At 42.3% G+C, this 12095-nt stretch overlaps 1 protein-coding gene across 3 annotated transcripts in view; it reads left to right on the top strand.

Annotated features, from left to right (window-relative positions):
* IFT88 (intraflagellar transport 88) overlaps positions 1–12095 on the top strand; it is a 169321-nt gene that overhangs the window by 77938 nt on the left and 79288 nt on the right. The window lies entirely within an intron of this gene.

Genomic DNA, 12095 nt, shown 5'->3' with positions numbered 1-12095 from the left:
TCTCTTGGCCTTCTGTGTGTCCACTTTGAAGAAGTGTCTATTTAGGTCCTTTGTCCATTTTTAATTGGATTGTTGGTCTTCCTTTTGTTAAGTTGTATGAGTTCCTTATATATTTTGGATGTTAACCCTTCCTTAGATGTATCATTGCCAAATACGTTCTCCCATACATTGGGCTCCTTTCTCATTTTGTTGATGGTTTCTTTTGCTGTGCAGAAGCTTTTAATGTTGATATAGTACGATTTGTTTATTTTATCCTTAAAACATTTCCTTTGCCCTAGGAGATGTATCCATAAACATATTTCTACAAGAGATGTCTGAGATTTTGCTACTTATGGTTTCTTCTAGGATTTTTATGGTTTCCCAACTTTAAGTCTTATCCATTTTGAGTTTATCTAGTCTATGGTATAAATCGGTGGTCTAATTTCATTTTTTTGAATGTATCTGTCCAATTTTCCCAACATCATTTATTGAAGAGACTGTCTTAACTCCATTGTATGGCTTGGGTAGATTTCTGGGTCTCTGTTCTGTTCCATTGGTCTTATGCCAAGTCTTATGCCTGTTCTTGTGCCAATACCATGCTGTTTTGAAAAAGTATAGTGTCTTTGTAGTATAATTTGATATCTGGTATTGTGATTACTCCAACTTTGTTCTTCTTTCTCAAGATTACTGCAGCTATTAGGGCTTTTTTTGTTGTTGTTCCATATAAATTTATGGAGTATTTGTTCTAGATCTACCAATCCATGAACACAGTATATTCTTCCACTTGTTTATATCTTCCACTATCTCTTTTTTCAACATCCTGTAGTTTTCCAAGTATAGGTCTTTTACCACCTTGGTTAAGTTTATTTCTAAGTATCTTAATTTTTTTGTTGCAATGGTAAATGAGATTGTTTAGTTTCTCTGTCTGAGAAGTCATTATCTATAATAATAAAAGAGTAATATGCAAATCAACCGAACAACCGAACAGCAGAACGACTATGCTATGACACACACTGGCACCAGGCCAGCCAAGGCAGGTGCGATGCGATTGGTTGGGGGGCCCACAATCACCCCACGATCACCCCACAGAGGGAGGCCCAGGCCACCTTCTGCAGTGCGATCAATGGTGCTCTCCATGATCGATCGCCCCAAAGAGGGAGGCCCAGGCCATGCTCTGTGTAGTGATCGATCTTGGAGTCCCAGCCGGGTGGGCGAGGCCTCCCTCTGCAGGGCAATCAGTCTGGGGGCCCCGTGATCGATTGCCCCACAGAAGGTGGCCCAGACCAGCCAAGCGATCACACCCCATGCCTATCCCCCACAGAGGGAGGTGACTAGTGGCAGAGGAGGGGGTGCAGCCCAGCACAGATGGCAAGCGGTGGCAGTGGCAGGGGCGGAGCCAGCTGCTGGCAGCCAGGGGAAGGAAAGCCCCGATAGGCCCTGATTGCCGGCCAGGCTTGGGAACCTACCTACCCAAAGGGTCCCAGGTTGCTAGAGGGCGCAGGCCGGGCTGAGGAACCCCCCCCCCCCCCCCCCCACTATACACGATTTCGTGCACGGGCCTCTAATTGGTTTATAAAAAAGCCATAAATTTTTGCATGTTAATTTTGTATCCTGCTACATTGCCAAATTCATTTCTTAAATCTAGTAGTTTTTTGGTGGAGTCTTTAGCATTTTCTATGTACAATATCATGTCATCTGCAAATAATGACAGTTTTACTTCCTCCTTTCCAATTTGGATGTCTTTTATTTCTTCTTCTTGTCTAATCACTGTGGCAGGACTTCCTTTACTATGTTGAAAAAGAGTGGTGAAAGCAGACTTCCCAGTCTCGTCCCTGTATTTATGGGGAATGCTTTTAGTTTTTCCCATTGAGTATGATGTTGGCTGTAGGTTTGTCATACGTAGCCTTTATCATGTTGAGATATACTCCCTCTATTCCCACTTAGCTGAGAGTTTTTATCAAAACTGGGTGTTGGATTTTGTCGAATGCTTTTTCTGTGTCTATTGATATGATCATGTGATTTTTGTCTTTCAATTTGTTTATGTGATGTATCACGTTTATTGATTTGCAAATATTGTACCAGCCTTGCATCCCTAGAATACACCCCACTTGGTCATGGTATATGATCTTTTTAATATATTTACTGGATCTAATTTGCTATTATATTGTTGAGGATTTTAGCATCTGTGTTCATCAGGGATATTAGCCAGTAATTCTCTTTCTTTGTAGTGTCTTTATCTGGTTTTGGAATTAGGATAACGCTGGCCTATAAAAAGAGCTTGTATACAAGCTTTCTCTTGTATTTATTGGAATAGTTTTGAGTAGTATAGGTGTTAGTTCTTCCTTTAATGTTTGGTAAAACTCCCTGTGAAGCCATGTGGACCAGGTCTTTTGTTTGGTGGGAGTTTTTTAATTACTGCTTATATTTCATCAGTTATTGGCCTATTTAGGTTTTCTGATTCTTCCTGATTTGGTTTTGGGAGATTGTATTTTTCTAGGAAATTGTCCATTTCATCCACATTGTCCAGCTTGTTGGCATCTAGTTGTTCATAGTATTTTCTTACAATCCTTCGTATTTCTGTGGTGTCAATGGTTACTTCTTCACTTTCATTTCTGATTTTATTTATTTGGATCCTCTCTCTTTGTTTCTTGATGAGTCTAGCTAATTTCATCAATCTTGTTTATCCTTTTAAAGAAATAGCTCAAGGTTTCATTTTTTTTTTTTTTTTTGGTTTTTTAGTCCCTATGTCATTTATTTCTGCTCTAATCTTTATTATTTCCTTCCTTCTACTTACTCTGGGCTCTTCTTGTTGTTCTCTTTCTAATTCTTTAAGTTGTAGGGTTGATTAGTTTATTATTAATTTTTCTTATTTTTTCAGGTAGGCCTGTAGTGCTATGAACTTCCTTCTCAGGGCTGCTTTTGCTGTGTCCCAGAAATTTTGGGTTGTGTGTGTTCAGTTTTATTTGTTTCCAGGGAGTTTTTTATTTCTTTCTTCATCTCATTGGTAACCCATTCATCCTGTCTAATAAGGAAGAAATATGCTAATTGACTGCCCCGCCCTCAAAGATGGCAACGCCCACAGCCAATAAGGAAGAAATATGCTAATTGACGGCCCCATCCTCAAAGATGGCGGCACCCACAGCCAATAAGGAGGGAATATGCTAATTAACTGCCATGCCCTCAAAGATGGTGGCGCCCACAGCCACAAGGTGACTGGCAGGGGAGGGCAGTTGTGGGCAATCAGGCCAGCAGGGGAGGGCAGTTAGGGGTGACCAGGCCAGCAGGGGAGGGCATTTGGGGGCGACCAGGCCTGCAGGTGAGGGCAGTTGGGGGGAACCAGGCCTGTAAGGGAGGGCAGTTAGGAGTGACCGGGCCGGCAGGGGAGGGTAGTTGGGGGCTATCGGGCCGGCAGGGGAGTGGTTAGGCATCGATCAGGCTGGCAGGGGAGTGGTTAGGGGGTGACCAGGCTGTCAGGCAGAAGCAGTTAGGGGCAATCAGGCAGGCAGGCAGGCGAGCAGTTGGGAGCCAGCAGTCCCAGATTGTGAGAGGAATGTCCAACTGCTGGTTTAAACCGGCAGTCAGACATCCCCCGAGGGGTCCCTGATTGGAGAGGGTGCAGGCTGGGCTGAGGGACACCCCCCAGTGCACAAATTTCATGCACCGGGCCTCTAGTTATTTAATAACATGCTATTTAGCCTTCTTGTGTTTGGATGTTTTTGAGTGTTTTTACTGTAGTTGATTTCTAATTTCATTCCACTGTGATCTGAGAAGATGCTTGATATGATTTCAGTCTTCTTGAACTTGTAGAAATGTTTTTTGTGTCCTAATGTGGTCTATCTTTCTGAATGTCCCATGTACACTTGAGAAGAATATATATTCTGCAGCTCTGGGGTGAAATATTCTATAAATGTCAATTAAATTCATCTGATTCAGTGTGTCCTTTAGAGTCACTGTTTCCTTGTTAATTTTTTGTCTGGAAGATCTATCCAGTGAAGTCAGTGGGGTGTTATAACTGAATTGCTGTCAATCTCTCCCTTAAGGTCCTCTAGAAGTTTTTTTAATATATATAGATTCCTATATTTGGTGCATATATGTTTACTAGGGTTATATCCTCTTGTTGGATCTATCCTTTTAATATTATGTAGTGACCTTTCTTTTTTCTCTTGTGATGGCCTTCATTTTGAAGTCTATTTTGTCATATATGAGTATTGCTACCCCAGCTTTATTTTTGTTTCCATTTAGTTAGAAAATTTTCTTCCATTCCTTAACATTCATCCTGTGTGAGTGTTTTGTTCTGAGGTGGGTCTCTTGTAGACAGCATATAGTTGGGTCATTTTTGTATCCATTCAGCTATCCTGTGTCTTTTGATTGGAGCAATTAAACCATTTACATTGAAGTTTATTATGATAGGTACTTATTAATTGCCATTTTTATTCTGTATGCCTAGGTTTTTCTCTCTCTCTCTCTCTCTCTCTCTCTCTCTCTATATATATATATATATATATATATATATATATAAATATATATATATGTATGTATTTCTTCTCATTATAACAGTCCCTTTAGCATTTCTTGTAATGCTGGCTTGGTGATGATGAAATCCTTTAGGCTTTTTTTTTTTTTAATCTGGGAAGCTCTTTATTTCACCATCTATTTTGAATGTAGCATTGCTGTATAATCTTGGTTACAGATCCTTGCTTTCCATTACCTTGAGTACTTCCAGCCATTCCCTTCTGGCCTGTAGAGTTTCTGATGAGAAGTCAGCTGACAGCCTTATGGGAGCCCCTTTGTAAGTAACAGTTTGCTTTGCTCTTGCTACCTTTAAGATTCTCTCCTTGCCTTTAATTTTTTTCCATTTTAATTATGTTGTGTCTGGGCATGGGCCTGTTTGGGTTCTTCTTGATTGGGACTCTCTGTGCCTTCTGAACTTGTGTGACTTTTTCATTCACTAGGTTAGGGAAGTTTTCTGCCATTATTTCTTCAAACATGATCTCAATCCCTTTCTCCCTTTCTTCCACTTCTGGGACACCTATTATTCAAATATTGTTGTGTTTCATGTTGACAGCTCCCTTAAGCTGTCCTCCTGTTTTTTAATTGTTTTCTTTCTTTGTTTCTCTGATTTTTTTCTATCCTGTCTCCTAATTCACTGATCCGATTCTCATCTTACCCTAATTTGCTGTGTATTCTTTCCAATTTGTTCTTTATTTGTGCTCTGCTATTCTTTATTTCCATTTTCAAAGTTACTATATCTTTTCTCATGCTGTTGAGCATCTTTACCATCATTATTCTAAACTCTATATTAGATGAATTTTTTATCTCCATTTTATTTATCTCTTCTTCTGGAGAATTCTTTTGTTCTTTCATTTGCAGGTTGTTTTTTCTCCTCATTTTGGCTGCTTATTTAGGCTTGTGACTGTGTATTAGGTAGATCTGTTATGCCTCTCAATGTCTATTGCACGACTGTCAAATGCTGTTTCTGACTAATTAGATCAGGCAAAGACTCAAAGCCTCCAGAGACTGCCTCTGGCTGCAGACTGATTGGATTTAGTACTGAGTACACCTCAGGCTATCATCCACAGATGTGGCAAGAGTTTTGTCAACAGGGTGGGGCAATTGCTTTTGCCTGGAGGCTAATTGTTGTTCTCAGTCCCTTAATGGGCCTCAGAAACTCCACACTGTGGGGCAAGGTGTTTTCCAAAAGGGTGGTTCAACTGTCTTCCCCCCAGGCAAAACCGGCTGGATAGCAAATGTCTGCATGAGAAAGATGACCTTCACAGCATGAAGGAATGATTCAGCTCAGAAAACAAGGGTTTCTGTCTTCTGAGCTCTTAACTCCAGATCCCCCAACCTTGGCTTCTGCTTACACAGCTCCAGTACACTCTGCCCTCCCTCTGCCTGATCACAAGGTGAGTGGCTGCACACAGAATTTTGCACATTGGCCCTTTAAGAGAATGCCTGCATTTCCAGCTATCTTTCCCTGGCAGACAGCAGCCCTGCACCTTTTCACAGCTCAATGTTATGTGGGCACCCTTCTCAGTTCTGGTGCTCTCTTCTGGAGGGCTCAGCTTGTGGATTAGACCCCAGAGTTCTCAGTGGCAACCCCTCACAGATGAGATACATCTCCGGAACTCCAGCTTCTTTCTGTGGGCGCCTGCCAGCCCTTTTACACCTATGTTTTTCCTACCAGTCTCAATACAGTCTCCACTTTCAGTACTTGGCTATCAGGGTTCTCTCCAGCTAGTCTTCAGTTGATTATTTAGGATTTTTTTGTGTGTGTGTGTTTTAGTTGTAATTTCAGTTTGGTCCTGGGATCATCATGGCTGTGTAGTACCCACTTACTCCACCACCATTTTCAATCTCTCCAGGAGTTTTTAAAATATTTAGATGCTCCTATATTGGATGCATATATGTTTATCACAGTTATATCCTCTTGTTGTAGTGATCCTTTTAGTATTCTGTGGTGACCTTCTTTGTCTCTTTTATGGCCCAGTATATTTTTTCATATGTGAGTATTGCAACCCCCACTTCTTTTTTGTTTCCATTTGTTTGGAAAATTTATTTTCCATCCCTTCATTTTCATCCTGTGTGAGTCTTTTGTTCTGAGGTGGGTCTCTGTAGACAGCATATATATGGTTCACGTTATCTGTTCTGCTACCCTGTGTCTTTTGAATGGAACGTTTATTCTATTTACATTTAAGGCTATTATGGATAGGTTCTTACTTATTACCATTTTTATTCTTTATGCCTATATTTCTCTATTTCTTTTTCTTTTTTTTTCATATAACAGTCCCTTTAGCATTTCTTACAAAGTTGGTTTGGTAGTAATAAACTCTAGTTGTTTTTTGTCTGCATTTCACCTTTAATTTTGAATGATAGTCTTGCTGGATAGACTTTCTTGGGTCAGACCCTCACTTTTCATTACTTTGAATACTTCATTCTGTTTCCATCTATTCTGTAGCATATCTGTTGAGAAATCAGCTGACAGATTTATGGGAGCTACCTTGTATATAACTGATTATCTCTCTCTTGCTGCCTGTATAATTCTCTCGTTGTCTTTACCTTTTGCCATTTTAATTATGCTATGTCTTGGTGTAGGTCTGTTTGTGTTCAACTTGATTGGGACTCTTTTTGCATTGTAAACTTGTGTGAGTTTTTCCTTCACCGGTTTAGGGGAGTTTTCTGTCACTATTTCCTAAAACAGCTTCTCTGTCCCTTACTTGCTTTCTTCTCCCGCTGGTACCCCTGTGATCCAAATGTTGCTCTGTTTCATGTCTCAAAATTCCCTTAAACTCTTCTCATGCTTTTTAATTGTTTCTTTGCTGCTCTAATTCAGTGTTTTTTCTAATTTGTCTTTCTTGGTTTTTTAATCTTTACTGTTAAGAATATTACAGATGTCCCTCTTCTTCCCCTTCTCCCCCCTCCCCCCACATCCCCACTGATCCTACCCTGCCCCAGGCCTTCACCACCCTATAGTCAGTGTCCATAGGTAATGCATATATGCACATATGGTCTTTGGTTAATCTCTTCCTGCCTCCTCCTCCTTCCTTCCCTCTGAGATTCGTCAGTCTGTATCATGTTTCCATACCTCTGGTTCTATTTTATTCATCAGTTAATTTTGTTCATTAGATTTCTTGTTCGTTTATTTTTATTTTTAGATTAAATTGATGATAGATATGTGTTGCCATTTTATTGTTCTTTTTTTCTCTCTCTTCTTCTTAAAGAAAACCCTTCAACATTTCATGTAATACTGGTTTGGTGGTGATGAACTCCTTTAGCTTTTTCTTATCTGTGAAGCTCTTTATCTGACCTTCAATTCTAAATGAGAGCTTTGCTGGGTAGAATAATCTTGGTTATAGGTCCTTTCTTTTCATCACTTTGAATATTTTTTACCATTCCCTTCTGGTCTGCAAAGTTTCTTTTGAGAAATCAGCTGACAGTCATATGGGCACTCCCTTGTAGATAGATAACTGCTTTTCTCTTGCTGCTTTTAAGATTCTTTGTCTTTAACCTTTGACATTTTAATTATGATTTGTCTTAGTTTGGGCCTCGTTGGTTCATCTTGTTTGGGACTTTCTGTGCTTCCTGGACTTGTAAGTCCGTTTCTTTCACCTGGTCATTATTTATTCAAATAGGTTTTCAATTTTTTGCTCTCTTTTTCTTTCGTTACCCCCAGGAGAGGCCAAACTGTGAGGCAAGGCAGGCTGCTGCTAGTTCCTAGCCACAGGTCACTTATCCAGAGGTATGGGGCATACTGAGTCCAGCTGCTAGTTGTTTAAGAGATTTTAGTGAAATCTGAAGCCCAAACCAGGACAAGCCATTCATATGGAAAACACCTTGGGTGGATCTGCAAATTGGGTGGAGTGGGTCTCAGGGAATCTCCAGGGTGAGGCAAACAGGGTGGGTCAGGTTGATGGAGACTCAGATAGGACGCCTGCCATTCAGCTTTGTGGGAGAGGAGGTCTCAGCAGAGGAACAATGACCTCTGCCAGCACTTTTGTCTAGGGGAAAGCTTCTTCCCAGTTCTTGCCCTGATGCCAGACAATTTAATTCCTCCCCATATGTTCCTGGATGCTTTCATGCTGCTGCCCCAGAACTGAAGCTCAGAAGGAGTGAGTCCAACTAAGTCTGTGTATGGGCCCTTTAAAAGAACTGCCTGGGTTTCCAGCTGTTTTGTTTTGTTTTGTTTTTTAACATATTTTTATTGATTTCAGAGAGGAAAGGAGAGGGAGAAAGAGAAACATCAAAGATGTGAAAGAATCATTGACCTGCTGCCTCCTGCACATCCCCTACTGGGGATTGAGGCCACAACCCGGACATGTGCCCTGACTGGGAATTGAATGGTGACCTCCTGGTTCATAAATGGATGTTCAACCATTCATCCACACAAGCTGGGCTCCCCACTGGCTTTTACAGCCCTAAGTTATGGGAACTTCACCTCCTGGCACTGGTACTCTGGACTGACGGTTCTGGTGTGGTAAACCTCACAGTAAGTCTTGCTCCTCACAATAAGCCTTGCTCCTCACAGTAAGCCTCCTCAGCCAAGATGTCCCTTCTGATTAAAAACATGCCATACGTTGGTTTTGGACCAGTCCGTTCCATGCCTCCTGCCTTCTTACTAGTGTCAACATGCTTTCTTCTTTAATTCTCTAATTGTAGGTCTTCCTTTCTGCCAGATTTCTGGTGGTTCTTAATGATGGTGGTTCTGTATTGTAGTTGTAATTTGGATGTGGTTGTGGGAGGATGCAAGTATTACATTTACCTATGCTGCCATCTTGGTTTCTCTTGCCTCTACCTTGTGTTTCTAATTTGTGATTTGCTCTGTGTTTCATCAAGCCTGATTTTAATTCCTTTCATTGCATTCTTAATGTCAAATATAGTATTCTTCATTTCTGACCTGTTCTTATTCATGGTTTCTATATCATTTTTTCATGCTGATGTTGTTCCCACTAATTCCTTGTAGTTCTCATTTAGTTCCTTGTAGTTCTCACTAAGTTCCTTGAGCATCCTTATAACCATTAGTCTGAACGCTTATGTCTGATAAATTGCTTTCCTCTGTCTTTTTCTGGAGATTCTTTTTTTCCTTTCATTTTGGGTTTTTTCTTTGACTCCCCACTTTAGTTGTCTTTCTGTGTTTGTTTCTATGTATTAAATAGAATTGCTATGACACCCAGTCTTTGTGGATTGCCCTTTTGTAGTAAATGTACTGTGGGACCCAGTAGTGCAATCTCTTTGAACTCCTAAGCTGGATGCTCTTGAAGTGGCCTTTTTGTGGGTTACTTGGACGATCCTGTTGTAATTGGGTTTTGATTGTTGTTGTCCCATTCATGGGTAGGATTTCCTCTCAGGCTGGCTGTGAGGCTCAACCCCAACCACATCATGCAAGCTGTTCTACAGGTGCTTATAGAGATAAATAAAACAATACAGGAAACAAACAAAACCATATGAAAGATCCCAACAACAACAGCAAAAACAACCACAAAAGAAATGGAAATTAAGAAATAGAACAAGAATAATAAATGAAAAAGAAAGAAAGTAATAATAATTAAAAGAATACTAGAAGAGAAAATAGGAAGATATATGATTCTGAAAAGAACATGGGTGAGGAAAAATAAGAATAATGACTAGGAAAAAGAAAATGGTAAAAGGAAAAGATGAAAGAGAAAAATGTTATCTACACCAATAAAAGAGAAAGATGCAAATTGACCATACCCCCGAATGCTTCCCATTGGCTAATCAGCAGGATATGCAAATTAACTTCCAACCAAGATGGCGGCCGACAGCCAGGCAGTTGAAGCAAATAGGAGGCTTGCTTGCTCCAGTGACAGAGGAAGCCAACGTTCCCGGCCTGCGGCAGCCCAGCTCTGAGCTCCGGATGCAACAATGTTGCAATTATAGAAGCTAAACAAAGCCCAGATAGCTGCTTTCAGCTGCCAGCGGGCTCAGAGCTTAGAGTGCCAGTGATGGCAACAGAGTTTCAATTATAGAAGCTAAACAAAGCCCAGATAACCTGCTTTCAGCAGCCGAGGCCTCAAGCCTGAGCCAGCCTCAGAGCTAAAGCCGGCTCTCAGCTCCAGCGACAGCCATAGAAGGTAAATAAATCCCAGAATAAAAAAAAAAAAGAAAGAAAGGAGAGGTTGGGAGCTTCAGTCACCCACCAGCCTGAAAACGGCCCTCAGCCCCTCATCCAGACTGGCCAGGCACCCCAGTGGGGACCCCCACCCTAAAGGGGGTGCGGGCAGCCTAAAAACAGCCATCAGCCCCTCATCCAGGCTGGCCAGGCACCTCAGTGGGGACTCCCACCCTAAAGGGGGTGTGGGCAGCCTAAAAACAGCCCTCAGCCCCTCAGCCCCTCACCCAGACTGGCCAGACACCCCAGTGGGGACTGCCCCCAGAAGCCTCAGCAGCCAGTCTTGCCTTTTGGCCTGGGAACCGCCCATTTGCAGGTTGGTGCTGCAAGGCAAGGCCCACTCCCAGCAGCCGGTTTTGCCTTGTGCCCTGGGAACCGCAAATCAGCGGCTCCGGGCTGCAAGGCAAGGCCCGCCCCCAGCAGCAGGTCTTGCCTTGGGGCCCGGGCACTGCCCATCAGCAGGTCCAGGCTTGCCAGGAGCTGGTCCATGCTTGCTGTTTCAAGGGACCTGGCATATATGGCATACTGTTCTTAATATGTTTGCTCACCTTCTTGGCACTATGTGTTTTAACCAAGGTCTCTGAGAAAGGTTGTTTCCCCAGGTAGGGATTTTCCCCTGAAGTTAGGGAGGGAATAAAACCTCTTAACTAAGTGCCAGGTGGGTAATTAATCACTTTAACTATGAGCAATCATGCTTAAGCTACATAATCTTTACTCCCTGGAATGGAGATAAGAAACGCCCTAACCTTTGGAATAGAGATTGATAGGATTGGAATCAACTGGTATAAATACAGATGTAACAAGACAGCAGGACACAGAACCTAGACACAGAACCTACACAGAACCTAGAGACAGAAGAACTTCGCTGGAGAGAACATGGCAAAAGATCCTGGACTGAACCTGACTACAGAAATTGGCAAGAGAACCTGACTAGAACCTGGTGACTGAACCTGGCTGGAGAACCTGGACAGAACCTGGCTGGAGAACCTAGCGAGGGAACATGGCTACAGAACCTGGCTGGAGAACCTGGAGAACCTAGCAAGAGAACATGGACACAGAACCTGGCTGGAGATCCTAACCAGAACTTCGCTGGAGATCCTGACCAGAACTTGGCTAGAGATCCTGGCTAGGCTGCTGATCAATTGAATGCTGTCTCCGTGTCATTCCTTCTTCGCCGACTCCGTCCACACCTTTGGGGACCCCTGGACCCGCTGGGGTTGGACCCCAGCACAGGCTGCAAGGCAAGGCCAGCCCCCAGAAGCCCTAGCCAGCAGTGGGTCTTGCCTTGGAGCCCAGGAACCACCCATCAGCAGGTCGGGGCTGCAAGGCAAGGCCCGCCCCCAGAAGCCCCAGCTACTTTAAAAATAGAAGGATTTCCTTTTGAACCAATCTATTTAGATTCATGATTAGTAAAACAGTATGGAACTAATGAAATACAGTGATAGAAATTAGGAAGTGTGACACTGATGGTTCTGGGCATGTGAAGGGT

Source organism: Myotis nattereri (genome assembly GCF_964212035.1).
Source record: "Myotis nattereri genome assembly, chromosome: 2".
Taxonomy (NCBI): domain Eukaryota; kingdom Metazoa; phylum Chordata; class Mammalia; order Chiroptera; family Vespertilionidae; genus Myotis; species Myotis nattereri.
Note: the sequence above shows the minus strand (reverse complement) of the source record. Positions and strands in the feature narration are given on the sequence as shown.